This window comes from Hyperolius riggenbachi, chromosome 3, assembly GCF_040937935.1.
Source record: "Hyperolius riggenbachi isolate aHypRig1 chromosome 3, aHypRig1.pri, whole genome shotgun sequence".
Taxonomy (NCBI): Eukaryota; Metazoa; Chordata; class Amphibia; order Anura; family Hyperoliidae; genus Hyperolius; species Hyperolius riggenbachi.
In genome coordinates, this window is record NC_090648.1 from 226711013 (window position 1) to 226734246 (window position 23234).

The following is a 23234-nucleotide window of genomic DNA, read 5'->3' on the forward strand; positions in this document are numbered from 1 at the left end:
ACCCATTCAGTGTATATTTATTGGTTTGGGTAAAAGTTATAGCGTTTACAAACTATGGTGCAAAAAGTGAATTTTCCCATTTTCAAGCATCTATGACTTTTCTGACCCCCTGTCATGTTTCATGAGGGGCTAGAATTCCAGGATAGTATAAATACCCCCCAAATGACCCCATTTTGGAAAGAAGACATCCCAAAGTATTCACTGAGAGGCATAGTGAGTTCATAGAAGATATTATTTTTTGTTACAAGTAAGCGGAAAATGACACTTTGTGACAAAAAAAAAAAAAAAAAGTTTCCATTTCTGCTAACTTGCGACAAAAAAAATGAAATCTGCCACGGACTCACCATGCCCCTCTCTGAATACCTTGAAGTGTCTACTTTCCAAAATGGGGTCATTTGTGGGGTGTGTTTACTGTCCTGACATTTTGGGGGGTGCTAAATTGTAAGCACCCCTGTAAAGCCTAAAGGTGCTCATTGGACTTTGGACCCCTTAGCGCAGTTAGGCTGCAAAAAAGTGCCACACATGTGGTATTGCCATACTCAGTAGAAGTACTATAATGTGTTTTGGGGTGTATTTTTACACATACCCATGCTGGGTGGGAGAAATATCTCTGTAAATGACAATGTTTTCATTTTTTTACACACAATTGTCCATTTACAGAGTTATTTCTCCCACCCAGCATGGGTATGTGTAAAAATACACCACAAAACACATTATACTACTTCTCCTGAGTACGGCGATACCACATGTGTGGCACTTTTTTGCACCCTAACTGCGCTAAAGGGCCCAAAGTCCAATGAGTACCTTTAGGATTTCACAGGTCATTTTGCGACATTTGGTTTCAAGACTACTCCTCATGGTTTAGGGCCCCTAAAATGCCAGGGCAGTATAGGAACCCCACAAATGACCCCATTTTAGACAGAAGACACCCCAAGGTATTCCGTTAGGAGTATGGTGAGTTCATAGAAGATTTTATTTTTTGTCACAAGTTAGCGGAACATGACACTTTGTGAAAAAAAAACAATTAAAATCAATTTCCGCTAACTTGTGACAAAAAAATAAAAACTTCTATGAACTCACCATACTCCTAACGGAATACCTTTGGGTGTCTTCTTTCTAAAATGGGGTCATTTGTGGGGTTCCTATACTGCCCTGGCATTTTAGGGGCCCTAAACCATGAGGAGTAGTCTGGAAATCAAATTCCGCAAAATGACCTGTGAAATCCTAAAGGTACTCATTGGACTTTGGGCCCTTTAGCGCAGTTAGGGTGCAAAAAAGTGCCACACATGTGGTATCGCCGTACTCGGGAGAAGTAGTACAATGTGTTTTGGGGTGTATTTTTACACATACCCATGCTGGGCGGGAGAAATAACTCTGTAAATGGACAATTGTGTGTAAAAAAATCAAAAGATTGTCATTTACAGAGGTATTTCTCCCACCCAGCATGGGTATGTGTAAAAATACACCCCAAAACACATTATACTACTTCTCCCGAGTACGGCAATACCACATGTGTGGCACTTTTTTGCACCCTAACTGCGCTAAAGGGCCCAAAGTCCAATGAGTACCTTTAGGATTTTACAGGTCAATTTTGTTTCAAGACTACTCCTCACGGTTTAGGGCCCCTAAAATGCCAGGGCAGTATAGGAACCCCACTAATGACCCCATTTTACAAAGTAGACACCCCAAGGTATTCCGTTAGGAGTATGGTGAGTTCATAGAAGATTTTATTTTTTGCCACAAGTTAGCGGAAATTGATTTGAATTGTTTTTCTTCACAAAGTGTCATATTCCGCTAACTTGTGACAAAAAAAAAATCTTCTATGAACTCACCATACTCCTAACGGAATACCTTTGGGTGTCTCCTTTCTAGAATGGGGTCATTTGTGGGGTTCCTATACTGCCCTGGCATTTTAGGGGCCCTAAACCGTGAGGAGTAGTCTTGAAACCAAATGTCGCAAAATGACCTGTGAAATCCTAAAGGTACTCATTGGACTTTGGGCCCCTTAGCGCACTTAGGGTGTAAAAAAGTGTCACACATGTGGTACCGCCGTACTCAGGAGAAGTAGTATAATGTGTTTTGTGGTGTATTTTTACACATACCCATGCTGGGTGGTAGAAATATCTCTGTACATGACAATTGTTTGATTTTTTTTACACACAATTGTCCATTTACAGAGAGATTTCTCCCACCCAGCATGGGTATGTGTAAAAATACACCCCAAAACACATTATACTACTTCTCCTGAGTACGGCGATACCACGTGTGACACTTTTTTGCAGCCTAGGTGCGCTAAGGGGCCCAACGTCCTATTCACAGGTCATTTTGAGGCATTTGTTTTCTAGACTACTCCTCACGGTTTAGGGCCCCTAAAATGCCAGGGCAGTATAGGAACCCCACAAGTGACCCCATTTTAGAAAGAAGACACCCCAAGGTATTCCGTTAGGTGTATGGCGAGGTCATAGAAGATTTTATTTTTAGTCACAAGTTAGTGAAAAATGACACTTCGTGAAAAACACCCAATAAAAATCAATTTCCGCTAACTTTTGACAAAAAATAAAATCTTCTATGAACTCGTCATACACCTAACAGAATACCTTGGGGTGTCTTTTTTCTAAAATGGGGTCACTTGTGGGGTTCCTATACCGCCCTGGCATTTTACGGGCCCAAAACCGTGAGTAGTCTGGAAACCAAATGTCTCAAAATGACTGTTCAGGGGTATAAGCATCTGCAAATTTTGATGACAGGTGGTCTATGAGGGGCCGAATTTTGTGAAACCGGTCATAAGCAGGGTGGCCTTTTAGATGACCGATTGTATTGGGCCTGATCTGATGGATAGGAGTGCTAGGGGGGTGACAGGAGGTGATTGATGGGTGTCTCAGGGGGTGATTAGAGGGGAAAATAGATGCACTCAATGCACTGGGGAGGTGATCGGAAGGGGGTCTGAGGGGGATCTGAGGGTTTGGCCGAGTGATCAGGAGCCCACACGGGGCAAATTAGGGCCTGATCTGATGGGTAGGTGTGCTAGGGGGTGACAGGAGGTGATTGATGGGTGTCTCAAGGTGTGATTAGTGGGGGGAATAGATGCAAGTAATGCAATGGCGAGGTGATCAGGGCTGGGGTCTGAGGGTGTGGGCGGGTGATTGGGTGCCCTAGGGGCAGATAGGGGTCTAATCTGATGGGTAGCAGTGACAGGGGGTGATTGATGGGTAATTAGTGGGTGTTTAGAGGAGAGAACAGATGCAATGCACTTGGGAGGTGATCTGACTGCGGGTCTGCAGGCGATCGGATGGTGTGGGTGGGTGATCAGATTGCCCGCAAGGGGCAGGTTAGGGACTGATTGATGGGTGGCAGTGACAGGGGGTGATTGATGGGTGGCAGTGACAGGGGCTGATTGATGGGTGGCAGTGACAGGGGGTGACAGGGGGTGATTGATGGGTGATAGGTGATTGGCAGGTGATTGACAGGTGATCAGTGGGTTATTACAGGGAAGAACAGATGTAATTAATGCACTGGTGAATTGATAAGGGGGGGTCAGAGGGCAATCTGAGCGTGTTGGCGGGTGATTGGGTGCCCGCAAGGGGCAGATTAGGGTCTGATCTGATAGGTAAAAGTGACAGGTGGTGATAGGGGGTGATTGATGGGTAATTAGTGGGTGTTTAGAGGAGAGAATAGATGTAAACAATGGATTTGGGAGGTGATCTGATGTCGGATCTGCGGGCGATCTATTGGTGTGGGTGGGTGATCAGATTGCCCGCAAGGGGCAGGTTAGGGGCTGATTGATGGGTGGCAGTGACAGGAGGTGACAGGGGGTGATTGATGGGTGATAGGTGATTGGCAGGTGATTGACAGGTGATCAGTGGGTTATTACAGGGAAGAACAGATGTAATTAATGCACTGGCGAATTGATAAGGGGGGGTCAGAGGGCAATCTGAGCGTGTGGGCGGGTGATTGGGTGCCCGCAAGGGGCAGATTAGGGTCTGATCTGATAGGTAACAGTGACAGGTGGTGATAGGGGGTGATTGATGGGTAATTAGTGGGTGTTTAGAGGAGAGAATAGATGTAAATAATGGATTTGGGAGGTGATCTGATGTCGGATCTGCGGGCGATCTATTGGTGTGGGTGGGTGATCAGATTGCCCGCAAGGGGCAGGTTAGGGGCTGATTGATGGGTGGCAGTGACAGGAGGTGACAGGGGGTGATTGATGGGTGATAGGTGATTGGCAGGTGATTGACAGGTGATCAGTGGGTTATTACAGGGAAGAACAGATGTAATTAATGCACTGGCGAATTGATAAGGGGGGGTCAGAGGGCAATCTGAGCGTGTGGGCGGGTGATTGGGTGCCCGCAAGGGGCAGATTAGGGTCTGATCTGATAGGTAACAGTGACAGGTGGTGATAGGGGGTGATTGATGGGTAATTAGTGGGTGTTTAGAGGAGAGAATAGATGTAAACAATGGATTTGGGAGGTGATCTGATGTCGGATCTGCGGGCGATCTATTGGTGTGGGTGGGTGATCAGATTGCCCGCAAGGGGCAGGTTAGGGGCTGATTGATGGGTGGCAGTGACAGGGGGTGATTGATGGGTGATAGGTGATTGGCAGGTGATTGACAGGTGATCAGTGGGTTATTACAGGGAAGAACAGATGTAATTAATGCACTGGCGAATTGATAAGGGGGGGTCAGAGGGCAATCTGAGCGTGTTGGCGGGTGATTGGGTGCCCGCAAGGGGCAGATTAGGGTCTGATCTGATAGGTAAAAGTGACAGGTGGTGATAGGGGGTGATTGATGGGTGATTGATGGGTAATTAGTGGGTGTTTAGAGGAGAGAATAGATGTAAATAATGGATTTGGGAGGTGATCTGATGTCGGATCTGCGGGCGATCTATTGGTGTGGGTGGGTGATCAGATTGCCCGCAAGGGGCAGGTTAGGGGCTGATTGTTGGGTGGCAGTGACAGGGGGTGATTGATGGATGATTGATGGGTGATTGACAGGTGATTGACAGGTTATCAGGGGGGATAGATGCATACAGTACACAGGGGGGAGGGGGGTCTGGGGGGGGTCCTGGGGAGAATCTGAGGGGTGGGGGGGTGATCAGGAGGGGGCAGGGGGCAGGGGGGGGGATAAAAAAAAATTAGCGTTGACAGATAGTGACAGGGAGTGATTGATGGGTTATTAGGGGGGTGATTGGGTGCAAACAGGGGTCTGGGGGGTGGGCAGGGGGTGGGTCTGAGGGGTGCTGTGGGCGATCAGTGGGCGGGGGGGGCAGATCAGTGTGTTTGGGTGCAGACTAGGGTGGCTGCAGCCTGCCCTGGTGGTCCCTCGGACACTGGGACCACCAGGGCAGGAGGCAGCCTGTATAATACACTTTGTATACATTACAAAGTGTATTATACACTTTGTAGCGGCGATCGCGGGGTTAACATCCCGCCGGCTCTTCCGTATGGCCGGCGGGATGTTACGGTGGGTGGGCGGAGCCAGTTGCCGGGGGAAGCGCGCGTCATCAATGACGCGATCGCTCCCCCGGCGTAGCAAAAGGACGCACCGCCTTAAGGCGTATTGCGGTCCTTAGGGGATCCACTTTGCCGCCGCCCATGGGCTGTGGGCGGTCGGCAAGTGGTTAAAAGATCCTTATTTGAAAGAACACCTAAAGAAGAAACCAAAATGTATCTACAGAAGAGCAAGGACACTGAAGAGTCAACTGGCACCAAGCAAACTAAAGAAACAGAAAACCAGAATTAGAACTGATCTACAAGACTCAGGAGCACATGGATTACAGAGGTGTAAAAGGAAAAAATGCCTATGCTGTAAAAAACTGGTGATTGGCCTGAACCAATTCAAATCCACAAACACAGGAGAAGTCTTCCCGATTAAAAACACAATAAGTTGTATTTCCCGGAACATAATCTACATGGTCACGTGCCCCTGCAACCTGCAATACATAGGAAGAACCACACAAACCTTAAGTAGCAGGTGGGGACAACACCGACGTAACATACAAAAAGGCTTCAACAAACATGGCCTATCCCGACACTTCAAGGAGTTCCATAAGCAGGATCCCACCGAAGCGCGACTATGCCCCATAGAACAGATCTCAGAAGAAGCCATAGACCCGCACGCTCACTTAGAGCCAGGGAGATGTATTGGGTCTTCAAATTGAGGACCCTCCAACCAGAGGGCCTAAACATCTGCCTAGAACATAACCTCTAATGACTAGGGCCAAAAGTCTATTAATCTGGAAACATAATCGATACCCGCTATATACAAATCAATCATCCGTAGTAATCCTTTCAATCATGAATTGTAATCATTACCCGCTATATACTAATCGTACATCCCTAGTATTCCTCTACTTCCACCCAGCACATAGAGCCGGAGAACCGGCTCACCCCCTCCAACAGAGCGCTCACGGCACTTAGGTTCTTGACAAGTTTTAACATAGTATCACCATACCTACTGCCCCCATAGAGCCCGGGGCATTTACTTTATGAAGACAACCACACTGGTCCCACCGCTGTATCTAAAAAATCAGGTTACATACTCAGAACAGGACGTATGTTTTAACCAGAGTTCAAATTGAAGAAGTAGGTCCTAGATCACTGTACTGTAAGACTTCTTAACATCTCTGTGGGCATATGAGGTATATTATTAGCCACAAATGCGAGTGCAAATATATGTATGGATTACCTTGACCTGCTTATTGACTTTCATCCATCCCTCGAGATACATTCTTTTAGTGTAGGGACACACAATATTGCAACACCTTCATTGCCCATGGTTTCATACCCCCCCCCCCCTCCACTAGCCACCAGTCCCTCTGAGGTAGGCCCAAAAAGTGGTGCCCATGGGCAGACCACTCCATAGGACCACAGGAACCCCTTAAGCTTCCCGTTTAGACGACCGTTAGCACCGGCCTACTTTGGGTCCATTCTTAAAAGGGCCATTGCGTGTAGTCCACCCTCCACGCTCCCATCACGCCTGCCCACCCCCTCTGCCCACACTTTAGGGTTGGTCAGTACCATCCCCGTGGGACACCCTCCTCCATATGGAGGCCCAACTGTGTTTTCCCCTGAGATCGACGCGCCTCACTTAGCAGATCTCCTCTAGCTGTCTCTAACTATTCTAGCCTCTACATCCACATCTTGGTCATATTTATGTCCTACACATATATACATATGTATATATTTATTATAGATATCCATATATACTTTTTATTCATGGGTGGTCACTGTGTTGGGCCCCCCCGCTATCACACAATGGCCATTGCCCTCAGCTTCCCCCCGCCGGCCCCCTAGAGGTCGGCCACGTCCTCACGCCCATCTCCAATATGACTGCGAGGCCACTTCCGCCCTCACAATCCATCGCTGCGTCACTCCACTCTAGCTCGTCCCTCCTTAGGTTGACTACGCGTCACCGCCCACATCCATCATGGCCGCTGCGGCACTTCCGCCCACACGACTCTTCGTCGCGCCGCCATCCTCCCATTGGCTCTTCCCATGGCCAACACTGTGCGTCATCACGCACTGCGCAACCCTTCCTGGCCCTCCCATTGGCACTTCCCATGGCCAACATCGTGCGTCATCACGCACTGCGCAACCATTCCTGGCCCGACCATTCAAATATCTGACCGGGTGACGCGCACAGGCAACCACAGGCGCATCCGGATTTTTGCACAGCCACTTAGCCGGTAAGATTGCTACCATCACATACCCGACTGGGTCTGGTTTCCTTCCACCCCTCTGTTCCTTCCTCCACACCCCCCCCCCCTCCCCTTCCCCCCCCCCCTTTTTAAAAATAGCTCCCTATACTACAAGTCTCCCGCATATTCCCACCCAATTCCCTCTCCCCCCCTCATCCTCTCCTAAACTTGTTATACCAGGTTATACCACCTACAGAGTCACGCACATATATGTAATTATATATGTATATGCGTACTTCCTTCCCAAAACCTGCTGCACTAGGGCCAACCACCCATAGATAGACACATATATACATATATGGGTATACAGTCAAAAGTTTAGATACCACTACTAATTTATTAAAGAATTTCTATCTTCCTAAGAACTTCCATCACTATAGATCTGCAGCTATACTCCCTGCTTTTGCACTACATAAATATTTTTATTGTTTTAGGTCATACCCAATACCACCTGTACACTATGGAAATGCTAGCCTTTCTTATATTAATCTATCATATTGGATAATACATGCGTGACATTGAATATTATTGTCTGTAAATGTCCTCTAGTGTATTAATACATGCATAGCAATGAATATCATTGTCTGTAAATGTCTTTTTTTCTGTATCCACACTCTGGTTTTAATTTGTAATTTGCTGTGTTCTTATGCATTGCTTATGGCTACAAAAGTTCTGAGCGCCACTTCATGTTTTTATTTTTCATCAAGGCACTCACTTGACCTGAGGAAGCGGCTTACGCCGAGAAACGCGTTGTCATAGTGCTGTTCGCATTCAATAAATGAAATTATATTTTATTGCATATATTTTATTGCATTTTATTAAGAAACTTTGATTTTATTCTTCTGGAAAAACACTTCCCTTAAATCGTGATCTAGTTCTGATTCCAATTGGGCGCCTCCAACCTTCCAAATTTATCATTCATATCCTACTCAGTAGGACATTTTCGTTCTCTCTCACCTGGAGAGTCGAAAATATATATATTTTTTCATTTTTGGAGTTGCGACCGTGGAACTAAAGAAAAGGCCGAGTGGAGACGGTATTTCTCCACCTGCAGATACGAGTGGTTGCCTCTTGGGAGCAACCCACCTTTGTGAGTATATTGGCATTAGATTATTTTTTCACATCGAACCAACTAAGAGGGTATTACACCAGATTGGGCTCCCGGTTGCCGGGTGTTTGTCTATTTGTCTTTTACCAGTGTCGAAAAACTGAAAAATAATGATTTAAAAAAAAAAAAAATCTTAATAAGAATGAAGAAAAGAAAGCCTAATTGGTTGCGGAAAAAACAAGATATAGATCAATTAATTGTGATAATTAGTGATAAAGTTATTGGCAAATTAATGGGATGTGAAAATTGCTGGGATGCATAAGGTGAAAAACGACTGAAGGCTGAAGTGGTTAAAGAGACACTGAAGCGAAAAAAAAATTATGCTATAATTAATTGGTTGTGTAGTACGGATACTTACTAGAAGATTAGTAGCCAAGAAAATATTCTCATATTTTTATTTTCAGTTATATAGTGTTTATAACATTGCATCATTCTCTAATATTTGCAGTTTACACACTACTCAGCATTTTAAATGTTTTTACAGAGCAGTCTTGTGAACTATTGACCTGTCCTCTGGGGAGAAAAAGAAAATACAGTGCCAGGCAGTTGAGATAATAAGCTTCAGAAGACAGAGCTCTCTGTGACTTTGAAAGTCGTGGAGCTCAATGGCTTTTTTGCATTGATAACAACTGGAGTTTCTTAATTCTTCCTGTACTGGAAACAATATTAGACTTATGTCTCTGCTCCTAATGTTTTATTTCTTAGCTGTACTACACATACAAAACATATCATTTTTTTTTCGCTTCAGTGTCTCTTTAAAGGAAACCTGTAATGAAAGGAGCTAATAGGCTGCTACATTTAAATGTCAGTTTCTTGGATGTGGTGGCAGTCATATGCCTTCTTTAGTTCCTGAGCACACACTTGTAACAATCATGCAGCCAGTGGGGTTAGAATGGAAATCATAGAAACTGATGGGGATATTAATTCTATGCCTGATTCAGAAAGCAGGAAAGCAGTATGGCAAGGGCCAGTTTTTTCTTCAAAGAATGTCCTTAAGGCCTTGTTTGCACCTAGGGCGATCTTAAAAAACGCCCTAAAATCGCTTGTGCAATGAATCCTTATGGGATAGTTCATATCTGAACGTTTCATCAGCTTTCCGCTCAGCAAAGCGCTGCATGTACCATTTTTAGGGCGATTTTGCTACAATGGAAATAGGAAAAGCACAAAAAACACTCACAAAATCGCTTTGTATTTATTCTTTTGCGGGTCAAATAGTTCACTTTCTGACTTGTGTCAGGAAGTAAAAAAACAAATCGCTCTGCAAAAGCGCTTTGAAAAGAGCTTTACAAATAATCGTAGAGCGCAGGTAAGCTCCGGGAGGAGTAAAAAAAATCTTGTTTGCGATTTTGATTTTAGATGTGAACAAAGCCTAATAGCTCATTCCAAATCCCTCTTTAGTTTTTCTTTAACTTTAGAAAGTCCACAGTGACCTCTACTGGCTGTGAAGCAAAGCATCGGTATCCGTAATAACTTGGGACACTTTCCTTAGATCTCTAACATAACTAGGAAAAAATGTGCAGGCAAAGTGGATTGTCATAGTCTACATGTGACTGATTTGTCAGTATACACAATTTCTGCAAGTATGCTAAACTTTTTCATGTAGCTGCACCTTGACAGCTGTAGCAAGAAAAGGTGGTGTGATGTGTCATTAACATTGCACATGTAGTGGTTGATTCAATAAACTTCTTCAGGAACGTTAATGCCTGGTGTCACTAGTGTTTTAAAGTACCCTAGGGTCCTTCTAAACTTATTTGACTGGAGCCCATGGAATAAGCTACTTCCAGCTGCTCTCCTGGCCATGTATGAGCATATCACAACTGGGTATATGTAGATAAAGTCTGCTTATGCCCAATATAATGAAGCTGATTGTGCACAGCTTTTTCCCTCCATGTTCTGCTGGTCATAAATATGATTTATTTTTTAGAAACACTTCAGGGTTACTTAAAAGGCATTTTCACCTTTCCTTTACTCTCAAATTAAAAAAAAACCCTTACTGAGTGGGTCATCCCAAACTCTTCAGTACCTCCCATGCAAGGCTTAAAGGGACTCTGTAACAAAAATGTCATTGTGTTTTCTACCATCCTACAGGTTCCTAAACATATTATAATGTGCTCTGGCTTACTGCAGCACTTTCTACTATGACCATCTCTGTAATAAATCAGCTTATCTTTCCCCTGTCGGACTTGTCGTCCTGTGTCTGGAAGGCTGCCAACTTTTCAGTGTGATCTGCTATGCATGCCCCCTCTATGCACACTCCCCTGTGTGTGTGTGTGTTATTTACATTAGCCAGCTTTTCTCTGCTCTCTTATCTTTTACAAGCTGGATAAATCCTCTGTTCACATACTGATGAGTCACATACTGCAGAATTACAGACAACCTGGCAGAGCTGTCTGCAAGAAGAAACAAACAATCAGCTTGTAACTCTTCAGTGAGCTGCAGGGGGAAAGAAACACACAAATGATCTCTTGAGATTCAAAAGGAAAGCTGTATAAAGCCTGCTTGTGTATGGCTGTATTTTCTATGTGTGGACATACTGTACATCAACCTACTTCCTGTTTTGGTGCCCATTTTGTTTGTTTACAAACAAACTTTTTAAAACTGTTTTTGACTACTTTTAATGCAGCGGGGAGCGGCAAAATTGTGACAGAGGGTAATAGGAGATGTCCCCTAACACACTGCTATGTTTACTTTTGTGCGATTTTAACAATACAGATTCTCTTTAAGGTGAATACACATTGTAACGATCGGTGTCAGCACGCAGAGAGAATCTGATTATTGGTGATCTGCAGTATCACCAAGAATACAGATATATACCTGATTATTGATGATCTGCAGAATCACCGATAATACAGATAAATTACTAACCTCTGAACACCTATGTAAATAAGAGTGTTTGGTGTAACAGTAATACTTTGAGAAACACACCTGATGAGCAGGTGAACTTTGGCAGTATAGGCAATACTGCTTTTAGAGAGTAAAGGAACCTTCCAGCAGCCTGACTCTCCAAGGGGTGGAGTCAGGCTGGTGGTAGGAAGGACTAGGGAGTGAGAGACACCTGACAGTATATATCTTTATCTGATCCGGAGACTATCTCTTAAGGGGAGAGATGGCTCTTGAGGTCGGGCAAGCCAGGTCGGCAACACACAGACAGACAAAGTACAGAGACAGCAGGCTGATTTGGTATCCAAGGCAAGCAGGGTTTGGCAACGGAATATCAGATGTGCAAGGTGCCGAATCAGAGATCAGAGGAGTAGTCAGGAAAGCAAAGAGTCATAACAGATATCAAACAATGCCTAGTCTGGGTGTGAGGTCCGTGGTCTCTACACCCTGGAACTAGTCTGGTGTATAACAAGTTCCCTAGTCTGGGTTTGAGGTCCGTGGTCTCTACACCCTGGAACTATTCTGATGTATAACAGAATGATAACACAAGTTCCCTAGTCTGGGTGTGAGGTCCGTGGTCTCTACACCCTGGGACTAGTCTGATGAATAACAGAATGATAATACAAGTAATCCGGCTCAGTGTGAATTCCCAGGTCCTCCTGGTTCAAACACACTGTTGGATCTGACTAAGGTCTGAGTGCTTCCACGTAGTGTTCGCAACGGCAGACAACTTGTGACTGGCCAGCAGTAACTATATATGGAGTAGTGCTCTCTGGCGCCACCCCTAAGTGATCAACCAGCTCTGGGGTCAGCTGATTGGCTTGGTCAGCTGATCCCCCCGTGCCCACCATAAAAGTTCTGCCTCTCAGTGCGCGCGCGTATTCCTAAGCCTGTGTGAACTAACAGACCCAGCCACACCAGACTCACGCTGCTGCGTGCAACCCGCCGCGCTGGACACGGAACCAGCCACCTTGCTGTCAATACATGCGGCGGCTTTTCCACGTTCTGCCATGTTACCAGACACACGCCTCCGCGTGCAAACCGCCGCATTGGACGCGGAATCAGCCGCCTTGCTGTCAGCACACGCGGTGGCTTTTCTCTCACAGTACCCCCCCCCCCCCCATGAGGAGTGGACTCCGGACATCTCCTACCCGGCTTCCCAGGATGCAAGTCATGGAATTCCCTTTTTAACTCCTCTGCGTGCATACGACATTCTGGCACCCAAGTTCTCTCCTCTATGCCATACCTCTTCCAGTGAACCAAATACTGCACGAAGTTCTGCACAAGCCGTGAGTCCAGAATCTTCTCAATTTCATACTCAGGTTGGTCATCAATCAACACGGGGGGGGGGGGGGGGGGGGAGCGGAATCCACGTGCACTGCTGGCTTGAGCAAGGACACATGAAATGATCTCACACCTCGCATGCTGGTGGGGAGATCAATGGCATAAGTGACATTATTGATTTTCCTGGTCACTGGAAAAGGACCCACAAATCTAGGACCCAACTTGGGGGACAGTTGCTTCAGAGCCAAATGTCGTGTGGACACCCAGACCAAGTCTCCTGGAAGAAATTCCCACTGTACGGAACGTCTCTTGTCAGCCTGTTTCTTCTGACTCTGAAAAGCCCTTCCCAAATTCCTTTTAACCATTCCCCAAACCTGTTTTAAAGACTTCTGCTAATTCTCCAGGGCTGGAAACGGAGTAGCAGCCACTGGCAGTGGGGTGAACTTAGGTGACCTTCCTGTCACCACCTGAAATAGAGAAAATCCTGAGGAGGAGCTTTTCAAATTGTTGTGTGCAAATTCTGCAAACGGCAAGAATTTGACCCAGTCAGTTTGAGCATCTGCAACATAACACCTCAGAAATTGTTCCAGAGACTGATTGGTTCTCTCGGTCTGGCCATTGGTCTGTGGGTGGTAGCCTGATGAAAAAGAAAGCTCCATGTCTAACTGATGGCAGAATGCCCTCCAAAACTTGGAAACAAATTGGACTCCCCGATCAGACACTATATTTTCCGGAATGTCATGCAGCCGGAAAATATGCTGGATGAAGAGATCGGCCAATTCCTGGGCCGAGGGGAGTCCTTTCAGGGGGACAAAATGGGCCATCTTACTGAATCGATCGACTACCACCCAAATGACCGTCATGCCCTCAGACCTGGGGAGTTCGCCCACAAAATCCATGGACAAATGGGTCCATGGCTCGCTCGGGACTGGTAAGGGCTGCAATGTCCCAACAGGTGCCTGACGGGAGAGTTTGCTCCTAGTACACACTGCACATTCTCTCACATACTCCTTGCAGTTAACTGCCAATGACGGCCACCAAGCACACCTAGCAATGAGGTCCTGGTGGCCCCAGGATGCCCAGCATTCTTGTGGGAATGGAACAACTGCAGTATTTGTAGACGAAAAGGCAATGGTACAAACATGACCCCCTCAGGCTTCCCCTCTGGTACATCCTGTTGGAACGGACCCAACGTCTCTGTCCAGTCCCTCCAGGTCTCAGTGGCTGCCAGGACCACCTTCTGAGGGAGAATGGTTTCTGGGTCTGAGGGCTGTGCTGTCTCAGGCTCAAAACATCTGGATAAGGCATCAGCCTTGATGTTTTTACTACCAGGGGTATACGTGATTACAAATCTGAATCTTGAGAAAAATAATGACCACCGAGCCTGTCGGGGGCTAAGCCTTTTAGCGCCCTCAATGTATTCCAAATTCTTGTGGTCAGTGTAAACAGTAATGGTATGTTCTGCCCCTTCTAGCCAATGTCGCCATTCTTCAAAGGCCAACTTGATGGCTAGAAGTTCTCTATTGCCTATATCGTAGTTTTTCTCTGCGGGTGAAAACCTACGGGAGAAATAGGCACAAGGGTGCAATTTTCCCTGCAAACCAGAACGCTGAGACAGCACAGCCCCTACCCCTACCTCTGAGGCATCTACCTCCACGATAAAGGGATAGGTGATATCGACATGTCTCAATATGGGTGCAGAACAGAACAATTTCTTCAGAGTGGAGAAAGCAGCATGGGCCTCAGGGGACCAGTGGTGAGTATCTGCCCCTTTCTTGGTGAGACTGGTGAGAGGTGAGATCACCGTAGAGTACCCCTTTATGAACCTACTAAAGTAGTTGGCGAACCCCAGGAACCTCTGGAGCGCCTTCAGTCCTTGGGGCCACTCCAGGTTGGGGCCACTCCCAGACAGCTGAAACTTTTCCAGGGTCCATAGACCCTGAGGTCGAAATTATGTACCCCAGAAAGGCGACAGAGGTCACTTCGAAAATGCACTTCTCCAACTTAGCATACAGCATATTTTGTCTTAATTTCCGTAACACAAACTTAACATGTTTCCTGTGCTCTGAGAGGTTGGACGAGAAAATTAGTATGTCGTCTAAATACACCAAGACGAATTTGCCCAAAACCTCTCTGAAGACTTTTTAATCAGCTCCTGAAAGACGGCCGGGGCATTACACAACCCGAAGGGCATCACTAGGTATTCGTAGTGCCCGTCGGGCGTGTTAAAGGCCGTCTTCCATTCATCACCGTCCCTGATACGCACAAGGTTGTATGCACCCCTTAAATCCAGTTTCGAGAAAATCTTAGCATTGGTGACTTGAGTAAATAAATTGTCTATTAAAGGCAAAGGATAACGATTTTTTACTGTGATTTTATTTAAGCCCCGATAATCAATGCATGGACGAAGGCCTCCATCCTTCTTTTTCACAAAAAAGAAACCTGCCCCAGCTGGGGACCGAGAAGGACAAATAAAAAATTTGGCTAAATTTTCTCGGATGTATTCTTGCATGGCTAATTTCTCTGGCCCAGATAAATTATAGAGATGACCTCCAGGGGGCATGCCACCAGACCTGAGATCAATGGGGCAGTCAAAAGGACGGTGTGGAGGAAGTTTAACTGCTGACTTGGGACAAAACACGTCCGCAAATTCTGAATACTGATCTGGCAATTCCTCCATGTGAATCTTGGTTTTACCTAAGGTTACTTTCGCTAGACAATGATGATAACAATGGATAGACCAGCTCATTAGCTGACCTGTAGCCCAATTGATCTGAGGCGAGTGAATTTGTAACCATGGCATGCCAAGAATGATTGTGGAGGTTGTCATTCGTAACACCAGGAATTGTAAACTTTCTTTATGTAACACCCCTATAGTGACTCCTAACTCTGGGGTCTGAGACAAAGGGTGGTTACTCTGCAGGGGGGAATCATCCACCGCAGTGACCCGAATCTGTTGTTTTAATGGGGAGATCGGGATCCCCAATTTCTTAGCAAATTCATAATCCATAAAATTGGCTGCTGAGCCAGAATCAATGAAGGCCTCAGTGGTCTCTGTCTTATCCCTCCAGGATATAGTACAAGGGAGAAGCAAACGTTTATCATCTAGAGGTAATGACTGCGCGCCTAGGGTATTACCTCCGACTACACCTAGGCGGCAGCGTTTCCTGACTTCTTTGGACAATTCTGCACTTTATGACCCCCCTCTGCACAGTACAGACGGAGCTGTTCTGTTTCTCTGCGCTTCCGTTCCACCCGGGACAATCTTGACCGACCAATCTGCATTGGTTCTGGTGGAGGTGAAGCGGGTGGAGATGGAACAGATGGAGGCGCTGCGTAGGACAAGTATCTCACATTGTTCCTACCCCGGGACTGTCTTTGATATTGTAGACGACGATCAATTCTGATGTCTAATGAAATGGCCTCATCAATAGATTTCGGCTCAGGATGACCCAGCATTAAATCAGAAACTGCGTCTGACAACCCTGATAAGAAACAGTCTAGAAGAGCGAATGCGTCTCATCTAGCTGACACTGCCCATTTCCTAATCTCCGCAGCATAGTTCTCTACCGGACCTTTGCCCTGCCGTAACATCTTGAGCTTCCGCTCAGCGGTAGAGGCAATGTCCGGATCATCATAAATTATGGCCATAGCTTTAAAAAACTCTTCCACCGAGGTTAGGGCCTGATCCCCTGTCTGAAGACTATATGCCCAAGTCTGGGAATCCCCCGACAATAAAGTCTTAATAAAGGTTACTCTCTGTGCCACGGTTCCTGATGAATTAGGCCTTAACTCAAAGTATGATAACACTCTATTTCTAAAATTCCAGAAGTCAGATCTGCGACCAGAAAACCTTTCAGGTACAGACATGCGTATGTCTGTGCTAGGAGGAGATCGCACTGCATTCACAGCCGTCTGAAAGACTTCTACAGTCCCAGACAAAGCGTTGATTTGGGTCTGGTGACTGTCCAGCACTCGGGTGTAATTCTCCACCGTAGTGGTGAGTGCATCAAGACGGCTGCTGAGTGCTTCCATTTGGGTTTGTTCTGCCGTTCTGTAACGATCGGTGTCAGCACGCAGAGAGAATCTGATTATTGGTGATCTGCAGTATCACCAAGAATACAGATATATACCTGATTATTGATGATCTGCAGAATCACCGATAATACAGATATATTACTAACCTATGTATATAAGAGTGTTTGGTGTAACAGTAATACTTTGAGAAACACACTTGATGAGCAGGTGAACTTTGGCAGTATAGGCAGTACTGCTTTTAGAGAGTACAGGAACCTTCCAGCAGCCTGAGACTCTCCAAGGGGAGGAGTCAGGCTGGTGGTAGGAAGGACCAGGGAGTGAGAGACACCTGACGGTATATATCTCTATCTGATCCGGAGACTATCTATTAAGGGGAGAGATAGCTCTCGAGGTCGGGCAAGCCAGGTCGGCAACACACGGACAGACAAAGTACAGAGACAGCAGGCTGATTCGGTATCCAAGGCAAGCAGGGTTTGGCAACGGAATATCAGATGTGCAAGGTACCGAATCGGAGATCAGAGGAGTAGTCAGGAAAGCAATAAGTCATAACAGATATCAAACAATGCCTAGTCTGGGTGTGAGGTCCGTGGTCTCTACACCCTGGGACTAGTCTGATGAATAACAGAATGATAATACAAGTAATCTGGCTCAGTGTGAATTCCCAGGTCCTCCTGGTTCAAACACACTGTTGGATCTGACTAAGGTCTGAGTGCTTCCACGTAGTGTTCGCAACGGCAGACAACTTGTGACTGGCCAGCAGTAACTATATATGGAGTAGTGCTCTCTGGCGCCACCCCTAAGTGATCAACCAATAGTTACCAGCTCTGGGGTCAGCTGATCGGCTTGGTCAGCTGATCCCCCCATGCCCACCATAAAAGTTCTGCCTCTCAGCACGCGCGCGCGTATTCCTAAGCCTGTGTGAACTAACAGACTCAGCCACACCAGACACACGCTGCTGCGTGCAACCCGCCGCGCCACCCCTAAGTGATCAACCAATAGTTACCAGCTCTGGGGTCAGCTGATCGGCTTGGTCAGCTGATCCCCCCATGCCCACCATAAAAGTTCTGCCTCTCAGCACGCGCGCGCGTATTCCTAAGCCTGTGTGAACTAACAGACTCAGCCACACCAGACACACGCTGCTGCGTGCAACCCGCCGCGCTGGACGCGGAACCAGCCGCCTTGCTGTCAATACATGCGGCGGCTTTTCCGCGTTCTGCCATGTTACCAGACGCACGCTTCCACGTGCAAACCGACGCATTGGTAGCGGAATCAGCCTCCTTGCTGTCAGCACACGCGGCGGCTTTTCCGCGTTCTCTCACACACATGCTCTATTTCTTTCTATTTTTCGCCTAATGCTGCAACACAAGAAGGAGTGTCTTCTGGCTGGAGGAATAAAGAGGGGGTCAATATGCTGTGCTGTTGTGAATGGTGGCCTTGGCCAAATTCAGTCTACCATGTGTATAAGGCTTCAGCATCTAGCTTTAGACAGGTGCAGTGCACTAGAGGGGCAACAAGAAGACTACCAAAAGAGGAATGGCTTAACAAGAGGACAACAAAGGAGAAGAGGAGCCCATATAGCAGAGCTCCCCAACACTGTCCTCAAGGCCCACCAACAGTACAGTACATGTTTTGCAGAAAACCACAAACAAGCACAGGTGAGGTAATTAGTGTCTCAGCAGAGCTGATTAACTACCTCTGCGGATTTCCACAAAACATGCACTGTTGGTGGGCCTTGAGGACAGGGTTGGGGAACACTGCCATATAGGATACAACTCTGTTAAAACCAATAAAATAGAAACAAAAGGAAGTAACTTACCTCTCAAACAACATTAAAAATAATTGTAAGTCAATTATAAACAACAACCTCAAGATTTTTGGGAAGGTACTGGCTCAGAGACTTCACTCCTTTCTTCCTCAAATCATCCATAAGGACCAAGTGGGCTTTGTGCCTGGTAGGCAGGCTAGTGACAATACCAGGAGAGCAACACATCTTATGCATCTTCTTAATACTCAATGTATCCCTGGGCTTCTCCTTTCCATTGATGTTTATAAGGCCTTCAATACCCTTTCTTAGAAATACCTCAAGTTTGTCCTTCTCAAATGGGGTTTTGGCCCCCATTTCCTCAATTGGGTCAATATGCTTTATTTCAATCCCACAGCGGACGTCAGGTATTTCAGACTCACTTCCCACCCCTTTCCAATACAGAGGGGTACCAGGCAAGGCTGCCCTCTTTCTCCCCTTCTCTTTATTCTTACATTAGAGCCTCTAGCCATAGCCATTAGGAGCCATGACAACATCCATGGTATGGAGGTAGTGGGGGTTCACCATAAAGTGCTCCTGTTTGCACACAACATGCTCCTTACTATTACGCAGCCACTAACCTCCATCCCTAACCTTTTGGCACCTCTTACAGGATTTTCTCATATCTCTGGCCTTACTATTAATAGTCAAAATCCCTAGCCATTGATGTCTCCCTACACAAAACTCTCAAGGAAGAATTAACCTCTTTGGTTTCACTGGTCAAACTCAATCCCTTATTTAGGAATTACACTAACTCCCAGTGTGGACACATTACATGACGCTAACTTCCCCCCTTCCTCAAGTATATGTGAACTCTAATGTCATCCTGATCTCATAAACCACTCTCCATATTCAGTAGAATTAATGCAATTAAAATGTCCATCTTACCAAAGATCCCCTATTTATTTTGCACGGTTCCTATTCTGATCCCTAGCCATTATATTCGGCTTCTTCAAAACAAGATCTATTCCTTCATATGGGCAGGTAAGAGATACCGGATATGTAAAGCTACGCTTCTTGCTCACAGATTTGATGGTGGATTGGGAGCCCCTAATATTCTTTTATACTACAGAGCTACTGTGGCAACACGTTTGCTTTCTCTTTTTAAAGTCCAGGCTGCCCCCCTATGGACCTTCTTAGAGGTTCCCAATAGTGCCCCAGTCAGTCTTAATGCACTCCCTTGGATCCCAAAAACTCCTCAGACCTAAACATCTCATCCCATTTCTTCTGTCAGACTTAACCATCTGGGACTCTTTCAAATATTCTGGGCGCCTCCAGTCCTCTCATCTATTTGTCTGCTCCCCATTATCCATTTTAACTGTTCAAGTACATGCAACTTAAGCACTGGATCTCCTCTCTTCTATGAGATAAACAACCTCCATTCCTCCTCTCCTTTTTTTGAGACCATGGGCCATATGCAATTCACTTTTTCAGCTGTGCTTTCTCCAAGGTGATATTTTTACAATTTAAAAAAAAAAAAGCCTTTTAAGCCACCAGCAAGAAAACAAATACTCAAATATTTTTACAGTAATGTTTTACCTACTTTTTGGTACCTTTTTCCATTGCAAAGTGCTAAAAATGTATTTTAAATTGAAGATTAAAAATTATCTCCTAGGAGAAAACTCAGGTGAAAAAGTTAATTGCATATGGGCCCATGTGTCTAATTCCTCCAGACTGCACCCCTATAAATCGGGTTGGGAATGGGAGATGGGTCTACACAAAGATCGAGAAGACTGGGCAGACAGTTGGAAAAGAATATCTGGTTACTTTTCTAATGTTTTTGCCATGGAATCGGCCTATAAGTTCCTTACCAGATGGTATCTGGTGCCAGCTAGACTAGCAAAATGATCCCCCTTATTAGACTCTAAGGGCCATATGCAATTAACTTTTTCACCTGACTTTTCTCCCAGGAGATAATTTTTCATCTCCAATTTAAAATAACTTTTCAGCACTTTTCAACAAAAAAAAGTACCAAGATGGTGAAATAGTACCACTAAAATTATTTTGAGTATTTTCTTGCTTTCTGCTGGCTTAAAAGGACATTTATTGACAAGTTTAAAAATATCACCTGGGAGAAATCTCAGGTGAAAAAGTGAATTGCATATGGCCCCAAGTGCTTCAGGGGCTGTGGGAGGGAAGGTACGGTGTTCCACATATGGTAACAGTGTCCGCGCCTTGTTAGATTGTGGAGTAGGGCCTTTGTCCTCCTCCAGTGCCCCTTTCACATTACCCTACGGAAAGATCCATGGATTGCTCTTTTCCATGGTAAAATAGATAGTTTGTCAGAAAACTAAAATAAACTGGCTCCCTACCTTTTTATATCCGTAAAAATGACCATAGCAAAGAACTGGAAGAAGACCCCCTCCAACTTTCTGGAAGTTAAAGCCCGCATTTATGGTGAATGAGAAATTAACTAGTATCCACCACGATACACACAAAAAGTTTCTCTGTATCTGGAGACCTTGGATTCAACTTGAATTTCCAGGCCTAGACTCTGAGCTGCTTACCACATACTAAAGTCTGTTGACACTGCTATGGACTCCTTTCTTTTCTTTTTTTTCTCCTCTCCTGGCTTCCAATCTCCTTGTTCCTACTCTCTTCTCTTAATTCCTTCCTTTTCTCTTTTCTACCCCCGTGGGCAAGGGGTGGGCACATGGAGGGGATGGAAGGTCTATTTCCCTCCTCTCTTCTCATTTTTACTTCTTCTCCATGACTACAGTTCCTCGGCACTGCTTGTCTTTGGACCTCCAGGATCTTAGTATTAAGTTTTTAGTTTTGTCTTTTTAGATTATTATTTAAAGGTGCATGACTGTTATTCGGCCCTAGACTCTCCGGTACATGACGACTTGTAGCTGCCTAAGTGCCCCTCTGGGCTTTTGGTTTGGTTTGTATTACAAATTACTTGCTCCCCTGTGTGGGATGCACTTTTTTTCTTTTCATGTCTGATCCTTTTATGTTATATGAAAATGTTCAATAAAAATATTGAAACTAAAAGTAATTGAAGTAATTGTAAGACAAGATTTAATTTTCAGAGGCTGTGCAAATTAAATATTTTCCTACAATACTTTTAGTATCATTTGAGTGTAAAGCCACCTCCTTTTTTTTATATTTTATTAGTTTTAACTGGCACCTCTTCTCCCACTTTGTGCAAAACAAACCTACCATTTTGGAGGGGTCATTGGCGTTAATTGTTTTTTTGGCCTTGATCAGTACCAGTACTGAGCGACCACCCCCAATATGCCATATTTGGGACACCGGAGTGAAGACGGGTCATAACTCTCCACATGCCTGATGTGGTGAGTTGCCCCTTCTTACAACCCACATTTGTGAGTACCAGTTCATCCTTCTTACTTTTCAACTTTGTTGACATATTGCGCTATTGGGCTCCCGTTGTCTCAGTGTTTTTTGCCTAAGGTGGAAAGTCACCTCATCCCTTTTTTAACAAGAGGACACTGGCATTTTTCCCTCCTTTTCTTCTCTGAGAGTTTCTTCAGTAGTTTTGCTTTTGGCTAGGGTCAGTGTCCCTGCTGGCAGCATGAGGCGATACTTGGATCCTACAGAGGTTGCATCGGTAGTCCAACTCCTCCAGGATGGCACAGCAATACTTGCCATTGCCAGAAGGTTTGCTGTGCTGGCACCCTGTGCTTTGCATATATGAGAGCAGTATTATATAGGAGAGAACAGAGGCGCCAAAAGGATAAAAGGGGTTTTAAAAGAGCTTAAAAGCCAAAAATTTGGTAATTAGAGGAGGCAGTGGTGGACTTACCTCCTCCAAGCAGACACAACACGACTGTACATTCAGTCTATTTATTAACGAACTCCAGATAAAACAAAGCAACGCGTTTCACGGGTCAGCGCCCGCTTCCTCAGGCAATAGAAAAAGGAGTTACAGCATCTAGCAAAACAAACAACACTCGGCACCTCTGTGAGGATAAAAGGGGTTTTATCCTCTGTGAGGTCCTAAGTGTTGTTTGTTTTGCTAGATGCTGTAACTCCTTTTTCTATTGCCTGAGGAAGCGGGTGCTGACCCGTGAAACGCGTTGCTTTGTTTTATCTGGAGTTCGTTAATAAATAGACTGAATGTACAGTCGTGTTGTGTCTGCTTGGAGGAGGTAAGTCCACCACTGCCTCCTCTAATTACCAAATTTTTGGCTTTTAAGCTCCTTTAAAACCCCTTTTATCCTTTTGGCGCCTCTGTTCTCTCCTATATAATATTGTATCCACCCTGGGTGGAGGGTTGCGACACTTTTCTACTATCTACAGAGAGCGACTTCTTATTCCTGAGTGGGGTCAGTATAATCTCCCCTCCTGCCTTTACAGTGGTTTCCTATTGGTGACCCATGCTTGTGAGTATAACAACTATTACTCTTTGTCATTATCCCCTTTGACAATACATACTACACTATTGGGGCTCTTGGTGTTCCTCT

The 23234-nt window shown here is 45.4% G+C and overlaps 1 protein-coding gene across 1 annotated transcript in view; it reads left to right on the top strand.

Annotated features, from left to right (window-relative positions):
• Positions 1 to 23234, top strand: part of LOC137563442 (TRPM8 channel-associated factor homolog) — a 67241-nt gene that overhangs the window by 19075 nt on the left and 24932 nt on the right. The window lies entirely within an intron of this gene.